General features: G+C 36.0%; 1 protein-coding gene across 1 annotated transcript in view; it reads right to left on the bottom strand.

Annotated features, from left to right (window-relative positions):
* Positions 1 to 25,615, bottom strand: part of LOC117159026 (A-type potassium channel modulatory protein KCNIP1) — a 434,143-nt gene that overhangs the window by 314,186 nt on the left and 94,342 nt on the right. The gene's annotated exons all lie outside the window — the stretch shown is intronic.

Genomic DNA, 25,615 nt, shown 5'->3' with positions numbered 1-25,615 from the left:
CAGCCTGTCTGGCCCGGTCTGTACCACTGCTGTGCTGGTCGTGATCCTTGATAACGAAAAAAACACCAGCTTCGATCCTTTGGAGTGTGCGTGCGCGCACGTATGCACCTCGAACTGCTGCTTTCGGTAATCAACACCTCCTCGTATACGAGCGTCTTCTTTTATACGAGCCTGTCCGCTTTGATGAAGCGATCGCGATTATGTTAAATCGATAAACGATAGGATTCGACGAGGTATACGGGTGATCAGAACGTTGAAGGAAACGGAAACCGTGGTAAGTAAATTCGTGCTGGTTGGCGCGAATACAGTATCACGCAATAAGATACGCCTCCATTCGAATTTAATACGTCGAGGAATGCGTTTGAGGTTACTGTTTTCGACGCTAATGAAAATGGGAAAAGGGCAACCTCGTTATTTATGACTTGGTACGATATTATGCATACACCTGCGTCGTAGAAAAGAACCGGGCGTGTTTATGTGCAAACACGCATTTATCCGCGGTTACTTCATTCAGCTGCATAGATAATATACGTTTGCTTCGGCCAAATCAAATTCCGATTATGTGACATAAGAAGCGAGGAATCGAGACGGCTCGTCTGTTGTAATTGACGCTCCGAGGAGCAGACGAAGTGAAAGGAAAGGAAAAGCAAATCGTAGATTTTGATCGTTCGATTTTGAATATTTAAATTGAGAGAGGAAATCTCAGTTCGATTAGTTTGTGTGAAATTGATTTGAAGATAATTATTATCTTCTTAAACTTGGATAAGTAAAAAAGTATTTTGATATTATTTTACATATGTATATATTGTTTTTCTAAATTTGATGGAATTAGTACAACTCACGCTAATATTTGTGACACTGAATTTACATTAATTGTATCTCACATTTATGCTAATTTTTTACTTTGTCTATAGCTGGAAACACAAATAAGAGTATAATTTCTCGTAAATGGCATTGTTATCGTTTCTGTTGCAGCAAAAATGGATACGTACATGCTATTCATTACATATATTCATAGGTATGCATTTACCATAACCTCGAGCAGCTGCTGACCTATCATTGATGTAAATTAGTTGACTTACTTGCTACCGAGCATCATGGAGGTAGTTTATAAAATCTTGCTACCATTCGATATGAACTATCCTAAGGTGTTGTAATAAATTTCATGTAAAAAATGGCTCTCAAAGATATAAATCTATTTAAGTATAAATCAAAATAAGAACTCCCATTTGTTGGGAAATCGTGGAACGCATTATACGTATAAAACTGATGCATTCAGATTAAATGCATTTCTTTCGTGCAATGTCGGAGATATATTGTTACATGTTTTTCGAACGTACCGTTGTTTACAGCGGAGCTGTGCAATGCGAAGAAGGTTGAGCCTGTTTAATTGCTTTCCGCATATTAGGATACGCAGTACGGATAATTCGCGACGGTAAGAAGTTTGCGAACAAAAATGGAAACCAGTGGACGCGTAGCGGTATAATCGCGTTGCTTTGCGCCGCGAACCGTTCGATTATTATTGCACGAAATAAGTCCAAGTGAAACCAAGATACTTTTCTTACTTCTTGTGCATCTGTGTTCATTGCTCACGACCGGGAACCGAAACGGTCGTCTTACTTATCGTTGCCGATTAACGATCCGTTGCAAGTTGCAAATAGTTGCTGTGCTGAACCGCAGAAATCAAAACTGTATTTATGATCGGGACACTGGATCATAACTGTCGGATTATAAGCCGATTTCCTTAATTATGATACGCCATGATGGAGGTGAGCCAGCGCTTTCAACATTCCCTCGTGATACATACATTGTATCTATCTGCGAAATCGTTTTACAGAAACGCAGCCATGTTCAGGTAATACAACTTGATTAATACCGATACGATATGAAATAGATTACGAGTATTTGTGGGTTTATAGAAAACTAAAATGTGCAAAAGTGTATGAAATACACGTGATCTATTATAATACGCCAAATATTCAAAGTATTTGTTGTAATATTTAGACGACGACGTAAATCTCCGCTATTTATATTCGCAAACGTATAAATTTGTCAATCTTTTCGTTTTTATCGAAATGGAAAATTAATTGAACAAATTTTGTTGGAAGGAATGGCGTCAAGATTTGTTATCGATACTTGGAAATCTGTAAATAAGAAGATATAGTCTTTAAATAAGATGTCGATAGTTTAAAATATGGTAATAAATTATATAAGAAAAGAACATTGACAAAGTTGAAAAATTGAACATCGTAAAAATATAAATGATGAAATATAATAGGTGATTGAAAAATTTGGTGATTAATACCGACGCTTATAACACTTTGTATGTAGAAATCCGTTTGTAACGTTTGAAAATAGACTAGAGATTTCTAAACAGTTTCATTTCTATTCAATATTTTTTATAAAACGATATTTTCATTGAATGCTTTTAAGAGGAAGTGTTCACGTGTGTCCCGGTGTTTTGAATTGAATCTTTGTGCTTTTAGTTGCGGTGCGGTGGTGCAAACATATTATTCATGAGTCAGTGATTTCGATGTGTAGGATGCAGCGAGACACGCGCGAAAGGGCAGCGACATAGACTACCAAGATCGAGACATTCTATAAATGATTCATGAGTAGAAAATGCATTCTTGCTAATTTAATTGCTGATATAGAATAATAAAAATAAAGCATTGACAGTGATGCATTGTGAAGCAAAACGATAACAAAGGAAGCTCTAAATTAAATGGATTTCAACACCGATCCTACTTTACAATTTCGATCAAATATTCATTTCGGAATGAACTCTGACGAATGCAATTTCATCACTTATGCATATTTAGTTTAACATACAGTGATATTAGATACTTGAATGCAATCAATTTTCAAATTATTGTCCGCAAACTTTTATGAAGATCGAAACATTATTTGTCACGCAACTTGTACATTATATTTCCATATATTGCATTGTATTCTTTTTTATTTTATTAAAATTCGATTTCTAGATATAATACAGCATATGTCGCGAGAAACTTTATTCTTCTAAATCCACACCTTTATACCGACGAATAATACTACAGGGATGTAAACAGGTACGGTGCAACAATGGGAAGCTTGTACATACGTTGTTCGAGTTGGCCCCTATGTTAAATCGCGTTTCCCCTTTGCCAAACTTCTCTACAGTTTGCAAACCAAACCATTAACAGCAAGCTCTGGGTATTTTTCAAGTAGAATGAATTCTCCGCCTACGAACGGTGTCACTCCTCCGGGTTCGTCCCTCGAACTGTGAAACCGGGTCGTAAGGTACACGTAAGATGCAGTTATCGTGCTCTCGCCCTGAGCATTACCGTCGCGAATTTCGAGCGTAACAACGTATCCGTGCTGCCGCGATATAATTCTCGAAGGCCCGGTGCTGCGCGTACACGCGTCCCCGTAATTGCTCGTTCCGGGGGCGTTGCGATATATACTACCGCTCAAAAGTATCCTGACACTTGCTTATTTTCGACAACATGTATTTTATTTAGAAAATTACGAATAAAATCAAAGTACGATGATTTTATCCTTCGTAGCCATCATATGGCGGGCATTCCGTATCTTTTTGCACATTTCAATTTTTCATAAACGTATGGATCGTGGTCTGTTAGTTATCACAAAGTAACGTTCTTTTAGACGAATGCAAAACGAAAAGACAATCTTTTGTCAATACAATCAAGGAAATGAATTGAATCGTGTAAATGGATATTTTTGAATATTATGTACATTATTATTAATTACTATGATTTTCCACAAAATTCATATTTTTGTGAAAATAGTTCAAGAAAGTAGTACTTGCACAGGGGTTTGAGTCATTTATCAAGTATTATAACTGTATATAACTGTATTTTGGGTATTTTATACATGTCCATGCAGTATGTATATTTTACGCATTTTTCTTGCAAATTTAAACACAGAAAAATTCGTACTTTATTAATTACTAATTCATTATTAACTTGCACGTTATTAATTTGTAATTGAGTCTGGTAAAACTCACGTACTTAGTGTTACTACATATCGTCCAAGGTGTCTTGGATACTTATGAACTGTAGTGTACGTGTCACGTCAGTTTGCGTCTGTGCTCGTGCATTTGGCGCACTGTGCTAGCAGGAAGAGAAGAAGGCCCTTTCATTTGTCGTGGAAGTGTTAATGGCCTGGCGTAAAACTCGACGACGACAATGCGGAGCGAAGCGACGTGTGGGCGCTCAAGATATGGGCCAGTCTGCCGCCCAAGACCGCCCTTATGCCAGTGTTGCTTGTCTTAATAACGACGCGCGATTATCTTCCTCGTTACAAGATACTTTCGCCGGTTTATTCGACCATTATCTAGAGGCAAACATCGAATTCCGAATCCGAGTATATCGATTTGTCTCGCTGGATCCCCGAACGCGTGTAATCGTTTCGTTCGCAGCGGGTAATTGTCTTGTCGAAGGAAACATTTATGATTTGCTCTCGTTTCCTTCTTTCCGTTTCTTCCTTAACTTGTCATTCGCTTTCACTTTCACCTTATGCAACTTTCTTTTTTTACGCACGTGAAATATTTATTTCAATCATGAACGTTGCTAGATGGTGATTTGCGCTTGGTGACAGGATGCGTAATAGTTTTCTAATTTAACAACGTACGGTGCATTATAAATAAGTATAGAACCTGTACTGTTTATCAAAATAGAAATGGCAGCAGAACAGAAAGAATTTGTAGGAATTCTTGTTTGTTGCAAAGTTATTCTCATTTATTATCATTTCCATCCTACTATTTGTTGATGTCGTATCATTTCCTTTATAAGCGCTTATCGGCTAAACGCTTATTCTAATTAAACATTTTTTCGTTTTGTTCGCGTTAAAACTTCGATATAATAAATACTTGATCCTTACCTGCTATGGAAGATACATTACCTAATTCCCTGGCGGTAATCGAATTAATAGAAGAACTTAATCTGAACTTACGAGTTACAATTACAAGATTGGTCCTAATTGAATTTAAAGGTGCAATTGTGACAACCTTTATAGCATCTCAGAGTTTTCCAGTCTTAGACAGTAATAGTATGTAGTTCAACATTCTAAATTCTCTTTCAACTTACTACAACCACCAACAAAATTTCCCAAGCTTTCCATAAATCTCCACTTTGCATCGACGCATCGTTTATCGTTCTACAGTCCCACACTGGCTTTAGACCCTGACAAAGCTTATAAAGCATTCGTTCCAGCAATTCGTTCGTTCAACTTAGCCAATACGATAAATTTCCTGTAAAATTAAAGCAAGTGCCGAGGTTTCACGCACGAGCGTTTGCTACCGAAGCGACGCGACGCTGTTTGAATCTCGAGAGGGTCAATCCTCCCGCTTACTCTTACTTTCTTCTCCCACCCGAAAAGCCTGAACGGGAAGAATGCTACGGCGCAACACGGGGTACGTTGGCGATTTCCAGCAGGCGACGATAGATCTACGTCCGCCCTCGGTTTTATACCTTTCGGGGACCGAGTTACTTCTGTCGTTTTCACAGCAGCCCTACGGACGTTGATTTAAATCGCAAGCAGTGCGCACGACCTTTCGCCGTGGGAGCGCTCCCATCAAAGATTGACGTCTTCATAATGCTCTTGTAGCAGTGAAATTGGTACCAAATTGGTGCGGCGAGTGGTTGATCGCTCAAGTGAAATGGACAAAACTTTTTCGCTCGGGGACGAGCAGCACGTGGGCTAGTAGGCCACGTGATTCACCGGCCCGGTCGAGCGCATCGAGATGCGCGTACGCGCGATATAAACACGTCGATGGTGGGTATAAACTTCCGATTGATCGTAAAATCGAAGTAACCGCGAGTTTTGACGTACGCGAGGATGTGGTTCGCTACGAACTCGTAGGCTAGTAATGATGAACGTTGAGAACGGTCGTAAAATCGCGTACCTATTATACAGTCAGTCACGAAAGTCTACATACATCTATGGAATTTCGTGTGCCTGGTTAACAAAAGAAACTAGCAGTAATTTGTCACGATATCACTTATACTCGCATATCGATACAATTAGTAATTAACGTATTTTTTAAAGGAATTAAAAGAATTAAGACTAACTCACAAAAATCTTGGGATAAAATTACATTAAAAATGATAAAATCTTTAATTTTGTCAATGCCGTGCGGAGAGTAGCTTTTTATTGATGCTTAAGTAGGGAGAAACATACAAGATATTGATAATATTTCTATTAATCGTACTATTTTTATAGTTGGACGTAGATATAACAAGGGTTTGTAAATTTTATAATATGTTTTATATTTTTTTTACTTCTTTGTCTTTAATAAAGGTGAAAGTAGATAAATTATGTTACATTCTAACAATATGCTAACAAATTTGCAAAGCCAATGTTTTTACTATAACATTCTATATTTAATGAGTGATTTTGTGATTGACTGTATTCGGCCAGATCCTTGTTCTATTTTGTCACTATGTTAGAGCGTATATGGATTATTAGAAGGAACAGGCTGGTAATAAAACACGGAGAATGATACTGCTTCAAATACTAATCTTTTCTCCAAATAATATTATAAAACTTTTAGGAATAATTATAGAACTATGACAACTTTAAGGAATCATTTGTATCCAACTGTACAAAATATAGGAGAAATAAAATAATCGTAGAATAAGTTTATATAACATACGCTACCTCTGCTCCATATGAAGTCTTGGTTGCTCGTAAAACCAAGAAAGAATCATTCGTGCGGATATATGAAATGACATACGTCTCTCGTAAACGATATAACACAAAGTCGATAGACGTTGAACTAGAATCGATTGTAAAACGCAGCTCGCCGTGTCCCGATTCCCGTCGAGCGTACGCCTCTAACCCTTTCCTTTCAGAACACCTCGTTGCGTGAGGGACAAAGATTACACCTCGTGGCATGGCACACACCGCGAAATACCCGGCCGTCTATATTCATACGACTCATAAATGCGAACGACTCACGGACGTCTTCTAAACGTTTTCGATGCGCACGATCTCGGGTTACGTTCGCAGGACCTGCCTCGGGACTTTTGTGTGTACTATAGTTTGCGAGAATAAGCACCTACCGATGATTCGGCTGTATAATGATCGGCCATATGCGAACAAAGAACAGGAGTCGCTGCACGGAACCACAAACCGGTGATTCTATTTACATGCACACAAGAGCAAGTATAAGAAGAGCTTCGGAATACCGAAGCTTAACTATCGCGAATTATGGGCACAAGAACAATTTTGATATATAGTAAGGTAAAAAATATTTTGATTTATTTAATTTTTTATTAAAATCACCGAGAAGAATACTAACGTCATGATAACTAAAAAACGTATGGAATATAACGGATTTTTAAATTTCCCATAGATGTATAAACATTTGCATTCTAATTATCAATTGATTTTTGCATACACAATTATTTTCCATTCACCTCTGCAACATTTCCAAGCATACGATGTAGATTTGATAAAAAGACACTTCTTTTCTCCTTAATGTTGCAGCAGACGTAGAAATGCAAGTTTATCTGTTCCAGCTACGTACATATATTCGTCACGCATACCAACAGTACACTACTAGCCTCGCTAATTCAATTCACTCAAAGCGTTTTATATAGCGGATATATTTTTTCCTAACAGTATCCAACAGCTATGGTATTGCATCAAAATATTTTATACAAATCGATCTGCACTGCACCATTACCTCGGCCGCGTTATTCTGGGTTCTTATGCGCGTCATTAAGGATTTTTACAACAAATGAAAAGTTATCAATCGACATCGTTTGTAATTCTTGTCGAGCATATCGCGTTACGATCACGAAGTTACATTTGCTATCCTATCTGTTACGCGGAGCGACCTCCCTTTCTGCAATTTATCACGCATAAGTTGCCATGTTGGTTTCTGTTTATAGAGCAGGAACTAGTTTGAAAATCCAGCGATGTCGTTAGCCGTCTCTTGACACGCAGTGACGCGCCAAGCAAAATCCAAAGACGGTGCTTTACCACGCGAGGGTTGATTCACTTAGGGATGATGTAGTGCAATCGTGGTCATAATTGCTCGTACGCCCGACAATCTCTTTTACGCGTATTGAATCGCATGGTAGATCTGCACTCAACACTAGTGTACTCGTCGTGTTCGTATTGTCGACATTGGTGTACGTACGATTTGTCAGAGGCTAAGGGCTGTCCGACACTAAATAGATTGAAATTACCTTACGGCAGCAGGATATGTAACGAGGGCAAACGAAAGTGCAAATATTTTGTACAATTTATTATATTACTCTATATATTATAGAAGGAATTATTTCAAGTTATTTCAAATTATTTTGATTATTCCTTTGCTGTAAATATATATATATTGTAAGAAAATTATCAATGTTCGTCGATATTTGTTTGTTAACGTTTATGCAAATTTACGTTGTTATAAACGTAATTAAAGAAATAGAAGATAAGCACAGATTTGTTACACATACTAAATGTTGCAATGAATATTCTGCTTTGGACATTCGATACATTTTTGTATGTATTTTGGTATACATACGTTTACGTATTTAGATTGTAACAACAGTACTGTAATATAGCAACGATAAATTTTTAAGCCGTTAAAGTAATCATTTCGACATATGTTCGAAAGTGGTCTAAAACCGGATCAGGTTTATAATTAGTGATCCGTACCTTAGATATCTTATTTTGGAAAACAGAAACCAATTAGGAAGTAGGACGTTCGGACAAGAAAAGACGAGTTTGCAAAATAGTTTCATTATGTGCTAGAAATGTAGCCCAGTCACACGATAAACGCTACTTCTAATGGCGGGAAATAATTAGTATCGCAGTCGGTGTTGTCAATAAAAAAGAGCAACATAGTTGTCCATACCAATGAGGAAGGTTGTGTCGCAATCTGTAAGACTGAAGCCTAATAGAATCCACTGGGACGTAAATTCACCTGTTACCAAACGTAAAGTACGTGCTACACTGATATTCCGAGAACTTATTGCATGTTTTGTTTTTGCGCCCCACATTAGCGTAGCCGCATTACTAAAAGTAAAATGTAACCTTTCGTACTGTTCAATACTGCAATGTTACATTTTATTGTGCAAAAGTTTATTTATATTACTTTAATTATTATTATTATGGTATCAATGGAATATGGTGCCGAATGTTTATGAAATAAATTAAAAAATCTATCTGTATTCTATTATCGTTGTTCTGAACATAAAATGCTTATTATTTTACTGTTTTTCCTAAGAGGATCTAGAAGGCATTTTGTTTAAGAAGGTATCTTACTCTTTGAATAAATTAATGAATAAACCTGTTTGTAGGGATGTAAAGGCGACTTTAGTATTCTGCAATTTTTAAGCAACTGCACTTTGAATGAAGTTTCTTTATTTTTAATTTAAGATTTTATACATATTTGTTTATATTTTTCATGTATTTCTAAGATAAAAAAATATGAATAGTTTTCATTCAAACTCGAGCTGTTACAAAATTACATTTAACGTCTCAATCTTCATATCAAAAGCGACAAAATAATAGAAAAATTAACTTCTCTCAGCACAAAAAAATCTATTCCCGTCAAAAACCGAAGTTTAATCCTCTACGAAGAGTCAGAAATATTTCCACATAGAAACGATCACATATTCAAATATAACATTTGCTTCGTATTAAAAAATGTACGCAGTCCAATTCATCCACTCCATACTATTTCACTTCCAACAACAAAGTGGCGAACCTTTACACCAATATAACCGCGTTACCCCACAAGAACAGCACCTAGTAGACCTTTAGTAAACCTTAGCATGAGTTGCAAAAAAGAGCAAGAAATAAATCAATCGTCGCTAACTGGTTGGCAGAGAAAACCGATAGCTGCGAGTATTCGGCTTGTGAGTAGGACTTTAAGGAGTCCTGCGGTAGCGTGGGCGTGCAGACGGACGCGAGATGCACCAGTGGGGCGAAGATGAGAACGGGTATCGTGAACCGACGGTTCACCGACAACGGGTTCGCCAAACCGTCGCGCAGATGAGTCCGGACCCGAGAAACGGAACACCTGAGCTTTCGTCCTACCTCTGCCCGGCCCTTCACTTCTTTGCCCCTTTACTGCCACCTCTTCTTCTTCTTCTCAGTCTTCTTCCTCTTTCCCCTCTGTTTTTTTCTTTCTCTTCTTCTTCTTCTTCTTCCTCCACCTCTTCTTCTTCTTCTTCGTCTTCTGCTGTTGCAGCTTCTTCTGAGCCACTATCCGACCCTCTTTCCCCTCGACTCTCTTGCTTCGTCTCTTGCTCGCTTTGGAGACCAAACCCGCGTGAGGACTGCACTCGCCGAGGAAGGATGGCTTTGCACTAACTCACCCACGTAGGACGCGCATTTCCGAACTCTCTCGTCATCGACCCTTTTAGCTCGAGCCGCCTTCCACTTTGCGGAGCTCCTACGAACAAGGTCGTACCCACCGCCGAGGATCGATCGAATCCTGGAGGGTGTCACCTGGTCCGCGGGCCAAGGTCCGATCAAGGTTCCGATCGTTCAAGAAAAATGCATGCGTCATAAGGTACTTTAGAATGGAAAGCTTCCCGGTACTTGCACTCGGAATGGTTCTCTCAATGACGCAGCGATGGTTTACGGAGGACTTGTTTAAGGGCGATTTTTCTTCGTTCATAACATAATATACATATGAATACACTGTACAGTGTTTTATGTGCATTGTTTTAAATATTAATGTAATATTCGAAACGTATGGTGCTTTAATTGACCCTGCAGCAACCCTAGAATATTTCTATTTCAATTGTACTCGTTCTCATTTTGATAAACAAAAAAGGTTTTCGATGCTTTGAGAAAACTTTAACACGAACTTGAAACGAGAACTAATAAAATATATTTGAACGTTAGAAAATTACAATTGCATCAAAATTGATTGAAGAAGAAGTGGCAAGATCAAACTAGTAGGAGACGTATCAAATAAGTTAATCATAGAAACTTTTGTACTATGTATTCTCTTTACTATTATAAATACGCTTCTTTGAAATATGTTAATTCACACGAATCAAGATAGTTTTGTTACAAACGGGTAACACACTTATTTTCTGACAATTAAGATGTTTATTTAAATCAATACGATTGCTTATCGTTTCGAAATAGTTCGGACGACTTACTTTGCTCCGCTTTGAAATCCTCGCACGCTAGAACCGAGTTTTATAGCGACACGTGTTTCGAGATCATTTCCCCGGCACCACTAAACGTATTAACGCGTTTTATGACGAGGACCCCTTTTTTCGGGTAAAGGCGAGAAGCGAAGGAAAGAGTTACGAAGGTCGGCAGATTTATTCCCACTTAAGACGTAGAGGCGGTGTTCGAGAAGCTCGTAACAGCTTGAGATAGGACTGGCTTCGTCTACCTGCCAACACGAAATTGCTTGTTGACCAAACTGGGCAATAAAAGGAGTCTATTAAAGCGATGTCGGGAATACGTAAGATTATCACGGCAGGACTAAACGATCGTAATCGTTTGTCGCTTTGATCCTATCTTCTTTTTGCACGGTTCCATGAAGTATCCATTCAAAGTGTCGAACTTCATAAATCAGAAGAATAATACGAGTTTACATATTGAAGAAGATTAATCACCTGTAGGTAGACCATTCTAACTTACCATATAGAAGCATAGATTGTTTTTAATCTAGAGGATTAATTTATTCCGATAATATATTAACGATCTTCACGAATTCAAGTTACGAAATCTTGCACTAAAACATTTTAATATACATACAATATCTCGTAGAGAATATATTACAAACTTATTTACAGCATAGTAGTTGTTTTTTATTCTAAAAAAATTCCATCATTTCGATTTATACGTTTATCTCATTTTAAACTGAAAGAAATTTGTTCGTTAAGGAATTAAAAAAAGTACGGAAGTACGTCATAATTCCTTTAATACTCTGTGCAGTCGCTGTTGTCTGACCGACATCCGGTTCAGCAGAGACTAACAGGTGCGGACTTCAATTTATATGTAAACAGTCTTTTGTGTTTCACGCGTTTATAATATGCGCTTGATTTTTGATTGAATGGCGTTTATATTTCTTTATAGAAGATAAAGGAGTTACTACATACGTTGCGAAAAGTCGATGTAAAGAGATAATACGAATAAATATTATGCGAATCAATATGTCGATTTATAATCTACTTGATCGCAATGCCTGACAGTAATCGCTATATTCAACAGCACTTAAGATAAGACGAGATTGCATCACATAACTTCAGAATAAATTGATCCACACTATGTTTTGTTTAACTTTCTCTATTCTAAATCATGATTAACGTAAAATTTATTCAGCATCATTAATTATTGAACAAGCAGCTGATCGATTCATCAGAACATGATATGTGATCTTATCGGTGAATATTAAAATCCTTTATAAAAGAATATTAAATAAATTACGATACTGTCAATAATTTACAAAAAGAAGTCATTTTTTAATATTCTTCTTATACGAATTTTGTAACGCGATACATTATATATATTATTACACTGTATTTACACTTATTTATGCTATCTCCTTCTAATAAATAAATTTATCAAAACAAGATTTCTTTATTGAAACGCCGAACACCAATTACGTATCTAGAGAATGTAGAATTTTATACGAAATGGCGTTGGATCGATTTCTTTTCCAATTACCAAAATGATATTTGAATATTAAAAGCACGCGGAAAACAATTCAAGAACACGCTTTAACCTTTGTTACTTTTAAGTATAACAACAAGATAACGCATTTATAAATGGCCCAAGATTCTAGCCCCATTCTAGATTAAAAATCGCATTCCAGCAGGACCTCTCGTTCTCAACGAGATAACCTCGTTGACCTGTTTCTGCATCGCGAGTCCCGTGCGTCGTTTATCGCGATACTTTAAAGCTCGATTCATCTGCGAACGTCAAAATTCGCCTACGCCACAGCGCCATAGGTATTCTCAATTGCACTGTAGTTGGTTTCGCGAACGGTATCCTGGGCACCGGTTTCGCGTATAATTTAGAAGCGTGTCCTCCGTGTATCATCGATTTAATTCCTGCTACGCGATACCGTCGCGTGCTGTCTCTGAACTCTCTCGACTCCCATGAGCCGGCGACTATCTCGAGGCTTCGAGTCCTCTCGTCGAGACCGGAGCGCACGAGGAAAAGGAAGAACCTGGCAAGACGGATAGAGCTTGTCCTATCGCGTACAGCGCAAAACAAATGGTACCGGGGGCCGCCTACGTTCCCTTCGGCGTTCAACGAATTATTCCCTCTGTCTTTTCGTTCTACGCCACTGCGCGCACTAATGATATTTCGCGACCCGTACGCTCGTTACGGCATCGATAATCCTTTACGACGCGCCTGACGGATGAGTTATCCGTCCACGATCGTGTTTTTTAAATTTTCGAAAAGATAAATCTCTTTTTTTAATATTTAACGGTCGAAAATCTCAGCTGTGGAGGCATCAATAGCAACGAAAAGTACCTATCGGCACATCATTGTATTCAATATAGCGTTTAAATATTAATTAATCGGGTCCAATTTGATGAAGCATGAAGAAAAGGCGTAGAACATGGACGTAGGAAGATAGGGATGTATGACAATTGTTCTTGTAGCAATTGAAAGAGTGTGTGCTTCAGGTGCAGCAAGAAATATTTTCTAAATGTAAGAGAGAGTGGCAAGAACACTTTTCTTGCGAAATCAAATGAAAAGATAGTTTCGATATGAAATTATTTGGGTAACGAATTGAATTGTTCTTCTATAAGAGAAACGTGGATTATCATGGTTTTCATATATTCATATTCATGATAATTGACATTTTACGTGAATGTAATTCTTTGAATATCATTTTTCATTAAATATCCCCATTTCAATTCAAGCAACTTGACTAATCTCAATGAAACTCAGCAGCTGTAACAACGGAGAGGGTAGAATGTATTAAGATGCACGATGAAGTATCAAGTTATGTGACAATCATGGCTATGTTAAGGTAAGTACGTATGGAAGCGTGGGACGCGAACAATTTCATGTTCAATCATAAATAATGCGACTCTCGCAAATGATTCTCGTACGTATGTATGTAGCGTAATGGTGAAGGGCAAGAAATTAGAGAGATGATTCGTGTCAAGAAGAAATCCTCTAGGTGCAGTGGAGTATTAATAGACGTTGGACTAATGCAAACATTTTATATTTTTTTGTAACGCAATAACGGTAAAGTACAGAATTTAAAAAACAGGACTCAACAAAATTTATATTCCTTATAATATAAATTGACTGCGGATTTTTATCGAAATTCATATTTTGTGAATATACCTATAGATATGAAAATTGTTTATAAAGACGTGGGTACAGATTTGGCTAAACATTCGCAGTCTAATTAAAATAGATGAGAAGGCGCGTTATGAAGAATCCAATAGATCGACGATATATTTTTGTGTCTCTAAAAATTAATAAATTTATTAGAGTAATAACGATTCCGAGACAATTGTAAAGGTGAAGAGGAGAGATAAATTAGAACTTTAGAGGACCAGGCGCTCGTGTATTTATAAATCTTTGTAACTAATTGAGCTATCTCCAGGATGATGTCATGCGTTTTCACATTCAGCATAAATCGTAGGCAAGAGTTAAGTGTCTGTTGTAACGCGACAGTCGTACGTTTCTTGATATTATTATGCGTTGCACAGCAGTTGATACTAACTCGTAGAGAAGCTGCATACTCTCCTTCAGATCGAAAGGCCAAGAAATAAAGCTCAATGAATTAAAGACAGTAGTAAACGTCTCAAATGATGTAATCGACGAATGATGATAGAAATGCTAAAAAATCGAAATATACCTACACTATTAAGACATTCGATAAGTAGATAAATATAATTCACATAGGAATTACTCAGTCTGTAAAAGTATTATTACGCAGATTAGAGTTTGCACTTTCTTTTATCAGTAATGCCAGATTATCTGAATTGATATTTATGAGATGAAATTTATTTTTATTTTATCATATTCATTCAAAATCTTACGATAACTGCAAGGAAGTTACGAAACAACGGCACTGTCAAGTAACAAAGTTCATGAACATAATGTATATTGACAGCTTTTATAGCATTTTTGAATACATTAAAATAGTATACCTATATCTTCGATATTGCATTCGTGCAACTTTCCGGCCATAAATATTAGAACATTTATATCTGCACAAACTGTGATATCTGGTACAAGTTATGTCTTTTTACTACCTTTATTATACATATACACTGTACGTACCTTAGAATGTAAAATATTAAATAAAGTAACATTCGTTAAAATTTTCTAATGTATCCTAATTAGACAGGATTGTATTTGCTAGTATTTGTTAAGTAGTTTACATAGTTTCTAAACCTAGAATACATATACATTTTGTATATACAACATCTTCTACCGAAATACTAATAAACAAGCTCTAGAATTTCGTCAACAGCAAAAATAAAAATTGCAGTAGCGCTCGTACACTCTTCAAAGTTTTCCCTCGCAAAGTACTTGTTGCGAAGTACTCGAAGCGTCAGTCGGACTTAAAAAAGATATTGAACAATCGCTTTCGCAGTCCCTTAGGCATTTGTCAGGCTGACTAGGGTGCTTTGTCAGTCGAATTCACTTGACCAGTGTATAAACGTGCACATAGAGTGTACGCGCGAAAAAAACGTAGACTCTTACAGGCAAGTACGTGTCCGAGAAGGTACGTGTCTATTCGAGCGTGTCACGACGCGTGTATTCATGTGCATGCTAGACACTTGGTAACGCCCGTGAGATCGCTTATTGGTTGCCAATCTCGTCGGTTTTTGCCCATAAGAGAAATTCGCTCGCGCGGAGGTGTGGTACCAGTTTGTCGGCTAGATTTACGAGGAGACCGCCTTGAAATTATTGTCGCACACTCAGCGCCGCGCGCGGGCCACGGCTCAGGAACCGCGAATAATGTGCGCCGACTCGTTGCAAAAAGAAACACCAATAAGAACGGTCGATTTGGACTCTTTGCAAAGAGTCTTCGGTCAACCTGTTCTCATCGAGTGCAACCCTCCCTGCACCCACCCAACCCCTCTCTCAAACACCGGAATGAATTCCGGATTTTTTTTCTAGATGGGACAATACTATCGTGATCGAAGGTGGATGCTCGAGGTTCGTGCTATAAATTGCGATATGCAAATTTAATAAGCGCGCGCGTTGAGCTTCATCGTTCCTTGCTACGTTGGTCTTCATTGCACCGCCGCGGTACAGACCTTATCGGAACAGTGTCACGAGCACCTCCCGATGGATTATTTCTTGTAAGGAAATAACGTCACTTAACCTGATTAGAAACCTTTTGTAGAAACGTTTTCCTAGAGATTGCGTGCGGTTTTTTGAAGCTAGTGGTAGAGATATTCGAACTTCGATATATCGTGACTTATGGTTCTTTTTAGTCTCACAAGATGTATAATGTTGTTCTAATCTCATTGAATAATACAGCCTAGATCAAACATAAAACTGATAAAATTGTTTTCGTAAAATATCTTATATTGGTTTTGCATGGAGACATTGAAATTACTTTATTTTTAACATTATTGTAGTGAGAGGACATTTCTAACAAAGGAGGAGCTTATAATAAAAACTAGCTTTGGTTTATTCTCTTTCAATCGTTGTCATTCTACTTAGAAATGGCAGGCAGTGTAAGCAACAGATGGATACGGACAGCATCATAACAATTCTTAATCATGCAAAACTTTGTAACTCTTATTGACATCGTTATTTGCTACTTCCAATAAATATTATAATTTTATAATAATATTACTTCGACTATATTCTAAATCGTATTAATTAGAAATAAATATTTTTACGAAATATTCGTAGGAACATTATCAAGTTAGATGATTGTTCTCTGAGAAGATTTATTCATTGTCAAATTATATAAATTTGTCGCGAAAAAAGAATTAATGTTTACATATTCGAAATTCGATAAATAATATTTCGTCATGCAAAAGTAATTGTCCTTCGCGACGGGCGAGTCAAGATCAATCATCAATTTAATTACAAATCTTCAGCGACTGATGAATTGTCTGGTCGGAAAGGCATTTTTCTCTTTAGACTTTCCGGAGAGGAAAGATTCGAAGGTTACATGGAATTTATCTCGGTTGTAAATGAAATAAGATACTCGGTGCGTTCCACAGGCACAAAGGTAGCAAGGCGATCTTACTTTCTTAATTGCGCTGCTCTACTCAAGAGTACCAGTATATAATTCTCCTGATTACCGTCCAGGACGATTAAAAAAATATGTTTTTATTTCGCCAAAGCGGATCGTAAATTACACATACATAAGCAATTATATATTGCAATGAAGTAGCAACGTATCTTTACGCGGTCCGGATTACGAAGACGCGATTTTTAATTATATAAGCAGCGCATGCAAGAACGAGCAAGGAACCTCCGCGGTTGTTGCCAAGCAAATTGACGCTAGCCAAGAGAAAATAGACACGGGTATGCAATGGCTCACGAAAGTATAACACTTATCATAGAAAACTTTCATGTACGTATTGTGCGTGTTGTATAAAACATTTTAAAATTTCGTTATCGCTGTAATAAGACATGACCGTTATGACTACGTTGGTAAAACTTGAAACCAATCTGGAAATGTATATAAAAATTACGAGATATTTACCAAAAACATATGTTTAATGAAAAAATTAATATACAAATTGCGCGAATAGCCGACGTAAACGTATTATACGTGTTAACTATGGTTTTGGAAAATACTAAGGTTTATTAATATAAGTGACGATTTAAACTATTCTATAATTTCTATACACATCTTCAGATTTTTAAGCTTCACCAATATGATCATGATAGTCAAACAGTCCTAACAGTGGTATGCAATGAAATTTCAAAATGTTTCGAATAACACGCATAATATATTCATAAAAGGCGTCTACAAGTGTTGGGATACTTTCGTGACTCACTGTATGTATATCCACTTTCGTATAGAGGGGCGTATGTAAGTACGTTGTCCCGTAACGAATCTGCAACTTCTCCTTCGATCGAGTTCACCGCCACCGCGATCTACTCACAGAACTCGCTGATAGACGTAATTATATCGTATCGACAGCAGGCGTGACTGACCCGCGCAACGTGCGACGCTTTGTGATTTACAGTTGCGCCGCTTGAATTAAATGCAATTAAGTCGCGGTAAATTACGCGCACGTCCCCGTGAACCGGCCAGATAAATCACCGTTGTGTTTGTCTTTGCGTGTAATCGCGGAGGGAGAGTAGCCGCGGGAGGAAAAAAGCTCGCGTTGAAAGCGAGAAAGAGAAAGAAACATTCGAAAGGAAAGAAACGAAACGGACGCGCAGAAGGAACCAACGATACAACAGGAATCGCTGGTCGGCCGTCTGCCCTTCGGCGGCGCGCACAATGCGCGTGCATCCGCGCCGTTCGCTTCGCTATATACCTAGAATCTCTAGAATGTGTACAGGGCCGTTTCACTCTTACGAGAGAGGGTGTGTACGCGCGTGCTCCAACCCCTCTCTCCGTTCCCACTCCACCAGATAACAGGTACTTCACGGCACTGGCTCGTTAATTATAAGGAGAGCGAACCTATATTTAGATATCGTTTACGGAATCTTAAGGGATTCATTTTTCTCCTTGGCTGCTGTCCGTTCGTACTTTTGCTCGAAAAGTAATCTGTAACAGATACTAATTACGTTTGTACGCTTCGTAAATTTTACTTTTTTTAGGGTTCAAAGTATTTGATCCTGATTAGCGGCGAGGGTTTATTTGCACGCCCGATATTGCAATTAGGTTGCAATTTTGAAGCTCCTTTCGTGGAAAAGAAAGGTACATGTTAGAATTTGGTAAAAAAGTTTATTTCTAATTACCATTAAAGATAATTCCTGTGAAATGTTTGTGGTAATTTCAATAGTCGCAAAAGGTGATAATACATACGTACATATATATGTATATGTAGGGGATAGGTATACATGTACCTAGAGGATAGGGTATAGATACGTATCTTTTATCCTATATTGTTACATGAATAATAATATAATTGCCTTCTTCTTATTAAATAATAATCAAATGGAATAAATAATTTGATATAGTATTTGCATGCTATGAAATGCAACAATGAATACGTACGTCCATGCGAAGTTTAATTTCTTTGGCAATAAATCAGTAACCCTTATTTATAGCTGCTGAGCAGTGGACTACTATGGAATGTTCAATGAATAAAATTATCATTAGTGCTCATAAAACTATAATTAAATATACAAATATCAACTTCCTATTAATTTGTGGCTTTTTTGTTTAATCCATATTAAAAAAATATTTTCCTTCTATATTTTTATTTATAATACGCATCATAGAAATACCATTTAATGGCATAATATTTCGTATATCATTCAATGATTATATCGTGATTATAACGTTATTTTTATATCACTTATCTAATTATATATCATAATCAAAGATTTATCTTACATTAACATATTATATATTCAGTATAACCAATTTATAACCAAATGAATGATATGTAAAATCATTTGGGCGAAGAAGAAATCTTTTTCAAGATCTACGTAATATTTCATATATTTCATATATACCTAATCTACCTCGCGTATAAATACGTAATAAATTTAGCAATATTTGTTATTCCATTTACATATATCGAAGCTGGGGCTTGGGAAAGACAAGGAAAGGTGAAGGCAAAGAACACGAACGAAATCGTAGTAATATTGGAAATTTGTTAATGACGGTGAGGTCATCGTTAGTAAGTTAATAAGGTCGCGTGGGCACGTCCTGGTAATAAAGTGCACGCTTATCCGGGCTCATCCTTCAGACCTTGCTCGCGTTAGCAGAGCACCTAGTCGCCATACCTTCTCGTGCCGCTGTCCTCTCTTACCATTCTGTTATATACTTCAGAACCTCGGCCTTAATTTACATATCTTTGTATCAATGCTACTACCTTGCTTCACTGGCGCATACTTTCAGCGACGTGCAGCGGTTCACATTTCAGGACTCGAAAGGCTGTACTGGTCAATTGAGTTAAGGAGAATCTAGAAAAAAAAGAAAAAATTGCCCTACAAAATATTCCTCTACAAAAAAGGAGAATCTTATTCATATTCCTTATGGAATATTATCAAAAATTGTTCAGCAGGAATGTTTTCTTAATAAATTCTTCGTTCGCGTCAATTAACAAACGCTATTAAGTTGTAGTAACATCTTGTGATATAGGAATATAGTTTTGATGAAGAATATTAATATTCGTATATGGAGGAATCCACAACTTACTGTTATATTTATTATATAAAAGAATTATCTATTGTACTATATACTGTTATCTTTTTCCCTCTTAATATACAAAAACTAATGCACTAAAATAGAGACACAAGAGGAACTGCACTAAATTTTCTCTACGTTAAGAAAATTTACTTTCACGGCAGCAAGAATCCTCCCACTTTATCGCCCACCCGTTCCCCATTTCATCCGAATAGCAACGTTTATTAATTCTACGATCTACCTATATCTACTTATTTTTTTTTCGAAAACTTTATCTTATTTAAGATTATTAAATTGCAAGTGCAACACCAAAGCTTGGCCTTTATTGAATCTTTCTGATCATTGGTATCTCTATACATACTTTGCCATTATTGAATCTTTCCGATCACTTCTATCTCCGTACATACTTTGCCATTATTGAATCTTTCCGATCACTTGTATCACTGTACATACTTTGCGTGTAGGTGTTTAGAGTAAGCCGGCGAGCAAAAGCAGCAGTAACATCGTAAAGTATATTTCAATATCCGTTTAACCGAGACGATATCTTTGTACTCTATTATACGCTTGATAATTGACTCGCTATCAGCTTTGCTATTGTCCATATTCAATTTTATATAGTGGTTTCTAACTTGTAAACTTCAATAAGCAATATTATCTCTTTATTTATAATAGTTTCATAGAAGTAAATTCAACTATCGTATCGAAATAATATTTAGTATATTATGTTACTATATTATACTGAATATATACTATTAATGTAATTTACTGACTAGAAGGGAATTTTATTTGTATGACATAGTTAACTTGACAAATATGTCAAGTTCTCTAAAGCACCAACAACATAACCAATATTGTCGTAATTAATATTTTTGAAATGTTTAAGAACATGGCAACACCACATGTTTAACTACAAAATTCAATAGAATTTTAAAATTGCTTCATTACAGAAAAGTAATTTGCCGTACCTTAGCTTTGTGGTTTTCATATGAATGATATTCATCAATACAAATTTCCAGAATAAACTTATATAATCTTTTATTATAAGATTTTCCAGTGAACTTAAAACCTAAGAGAAATATTACAAAATTTATTTTATGTAATACATACCTAATGGAAAATATAAAATATCTGTTTTATACGCATGTTTTACAAAAATAATGACTTTTTGCTCCGGCGCGCAGTAACATCGTAATTTTGTTATTATCTCTGCTCGAGTATAATCTATAAATATATTAATTACATTACACCTACATCCCGTTAATTGTTAAAAACAAAAGAGTGTAAGAATTATAATATGATAATAACTAATTTATTAGGGGTACTAACATTTTATTTATATTGATATAAATATATCAAACATTTTAAAAGTAGAATATTTCTGTCGCCAGAAATTGCACAACTAAGGTGGTAACTGCGTTCTTTAAAAGAAACAAGCTCTTATAAAATCTTTCGGTACTTACGTTATATAGCGGGACAATAAATTACAACTATCCGTATGTGGAGCACACTGTACGGTTAATGCACTTGGTTAACAAATGTGTTGACATCGATAATCTGACAAACGAGGATCGTGGGAAGATAGACTATAAACATGTAGAAACTAAGAATTATTAGTCAAAGAACGATGTATAAACCTGTATCGTAAACGGCAACTACTTACCATTGCAAAAATTATAAGATCGCTGGAACAGCTCCAATTTTTTTCTAAGTTATTTAGTATTTAATCCTACGATATAGGTATTTAAATAAATGTATATATTTTTTAAATACATCAACAAATCTAATATTTAATTCAATAACTACTTCTTTTTATAATATACCTGTTTTCTATTACATTTTATTTGAATAAATGATTTTTTTGGAAAATTGATAATCAGAAAATAATAACTTTTTAGAATAATCAATAATCATAAGATGTCGCGCGTTAGAATAAACGTAAAATACGCCCACAAAATGTTCGTATTCGCAAAAAATTAGTCCCACGTGTATGAAACGACAAATTATGAATTCAATGGCTTTTCCTTGCAGCTTTCACCACTCATGGTTTGCACTTCCGGTATTTTAATGGAATCTCTTGTTGCACTAGGATCGAAGTTCAAGAGAAATCGTACCTGATTTATCAAATGTTGCCCAATTCACCTGCGATCTAATCTTATATGGATCGATATATTTTATATTGATATATCTATATTAGTTACGGAATATTAAGTGACCTTAACGTACGTTTGAATTATACTGGAGTCAGTGGATTCAATTAATCGACTGTCATCAATAAAGTATTTTATGGCGAGGTTGTTTCTCCCATTTGCACGTGTGCTACCCACTTTCTCACGAGTTACCTACTCATAGGATGCTTATTTCCTCTGTAGTTCTTATAAATGATGACTGATTGCTTTTTTCAATTCTCTACATGTATATTTTGCCTCTAATGATTTCAAATCAGACGCAAATAAGAAAATCAGGTTTGCACAAAATATTTGAAATGGAATAAACTTCAAACTACAAACAATGTCAAAGGAATGAGATTATGGCAACTGCTAAATAATTTTTTAACTTTAACGCGAATTGAAATGTCCAAATAATGAAGTAGTCATCTTTTTCCAAAGTGCCGTTGGAAATATGAAAATAAAAAGTGTCTGCTTTAAGAAAATAATATTGACGAAATTAAAATACAAATTCTAATTCGTTAATTGTTACGTCTCTATAATTTAACATTTTTCCGCAGTTATCATCGTAAAAATAAACGAAAAATTGATCAAATTCTTAATATTTTTTGTAATTTCACGAGACATATAAAATCTTCAAGTTTGTAACATGCAATTCTCGCTTCTAATATAGATACTATATAAATAGGTAGAATAAAGTATAGATAATTGCATGATAATGCGTTTAAAAAATGGAAATTCCATCCATGGAATACCCTTAATTCATCTTCTTCATTATCTTAATTTCAATGTTAACAGATGCATATATCTCGGGGAAATACATTGATAAAATCTAACAATTATTGCATTATAATTGCTTCTTTCCTATTGTCTTCGTTTCTTGAAATTTAGTTGTTTTAACGATATAGTTCCATTTAAGAATGACCAATCGATTTAAAATAAATTGTAGGAAAATTTACGGTAACAATATAACACGAATGAACATCTGTTAAATACAGTATGTATATGCCTATCGTTAACGGCGTAAGACAATTTCAGAAAATCGCGTTAATTAACTAACGCAACAAGTGTGAATATTTTGTTAATTAGCACATCGATATTAACCTCTTGCTTTGTTTCGGAACAGCTGAAGGCAACGAAATTATCGAAGTACAGCCTTTGTTCCACTAAAGGTTTATTTAAATATACATTAATATTTAGCATTCGGTATGTTTAAGTGGGTGTTGGTTTTCGTCGTCCAGCGACCAACTCTATGTAATTACCGAGCATCCACACCTACGGAAGAGCAAAGCAATACGAAAATCATAATCCCAACACTGTTCGTACAGGATCATTTTAACGGTAATAATCTTTATAATACCAGATTTGAATATACGCATTTATATTTATTATACAAATGTTTTACACGTTTAACAAAATACATTCTTTTGTTTCCGAGTGAAAGGTACGTCATTTTTAAGTGGCAGCGATATTTCACATAAATAAAATTTTAAAGCTACTAAATTTACCGATTTGATATTTACTACAAAGATAATAGATAATTATAACGGATAAGCATAATTTAAATGCTGCAATAACAATAGATTATTAGATATGACGCTTTTATCTTAATAGAAATGAACATTAATCTTTCCAAAAACTATATATTTAATAATTGCAAAGATACGAAATCTGAAATTGGCCATTTCGACAGCTCAGATAGTTTTGATTATGAAAGCTAGAAAACAGAGCTTATCTCATGGACGATTACGAACTAATACAAACGATAGAGGAACGACGTGAAAGCGACGTAATCGCTGAAAGCGAGGTAAAAAGATAGATGGGTGCTCGTTTCCATTAATTCAAATCCTTCGTACCCAGAGAACGCGATGAAGCGACTATTACTGATGCAATTCTAGTTCCTTTCTACGATAGTTATCGACGCGTACATTGAATAAACAATCGTGCATTTATTAAAACACATCAGTAGACGTAACAGCAAGAAGTCACGACTAAAGTTAATCGTTTCACGGGTAAGTCACGATCATGCAATTAAGAGGAACAAGAAAAAGTGGTGATTTTAAAGATAATGCGGAGGAGCGGCTCGGATCAGTCGACGGAATCCTTATCTTCGTATCATCAACATTCTTGGCCGAAGTCATTACGGTGACTTTTATATCCGGTGCCCGTAATATTTGTACCAATAAACGATGAGTAACAGGACGAGCAGAAATCCCCGCGAAATGACGTATCATTACGCGCGTATTTGCGTTCGCACGGAGGCTTCGGGAACCGGGAGGATAAAAAGAAAAGGGAGCGGAGAGGCAGAAAGAAGTCCGGACGAATGGAAGAAGGGCAAATATCGCGTTTTTCGCGATTTTCTCACGCAGATAATTTCGACGATTAGCGCAAAAAACGGGGTCCACCGCGGGGAGCGTGAGCACGAGAAAACGAGAGACAGAAATTGTTTTGCCGTGCCATATAATTTGCAGGGCCGCAGCCATCATGTATCATTTGCGGGAATTATAAATTCATTATTTCACAATTATCATAATGTATTTACGAAAACGTCGATGATTTCGCCGGTTTGATGCCAAAGCAAAATATAATGCCGAAGGTTTTAGGAATGTACGTTACTTCTGCAACCTCTTTCACGATTGTATTAATATCGGTTCTTTCGATTTATAGTATTTCTGATGGTTGATACATTTCGTTGCGTGTTTTGGTGAAATTGAAGGGAATTGCTTATTACGAAATTCTGCTAAACAACGAAATGCTAAAAAATAAAATGCTTACAATTTATTATAACACAATGTCGTATACAGTGATATCATTAAACATCTATTTTGAAATATTGTATCGTAGATGGATTTATTATATTCTTAGCTGATATATTTTGCATACTCTTGGTTCATAATTTTCCATAACAAATAAATATCATAAATAACCGTCATATGTTTATTGCGTATTTAACTCTCCAGCATCGAATGACACCGAAATTATATCTGCTTATTCTATTAATTTTAACTGGACGTGCTATGAGCACGTCGCGTCTTTTGCATTCTACTAAGATATTTTCCTTATGATAAATTTATACGCGATACAAATTTCGCGATTTTTTCCAAAAGATATGAAAATCGTCCACGGCTGAAAGATTAACGAGTAAATATTATGTAAATAATTAATAATAATAGTATAGCAAATAGTTACACGAGTA

The sequence above is a fragment of the Bombus vancouverensis genome, chromosome 7 (assembly GCF_051014615.1).
Source record: "Bombus vancouverensis nearcticus chromosome 7, iyBomVanc1_principal, whole genome shotgun sequence".
Classification (NCBI taxonomy): domain Eukaryota; kingdom Metazoa; phylum Arthropoda; class Insecta; order Hymenoptera; family Apidae; genus Bombus; species Bombus vancouverensis.
The sequence above is the reverse complement of the archived record's forward strand: the minus strand, read 5'-3'. Positions and strand labels throughout refer to the sequence as shown.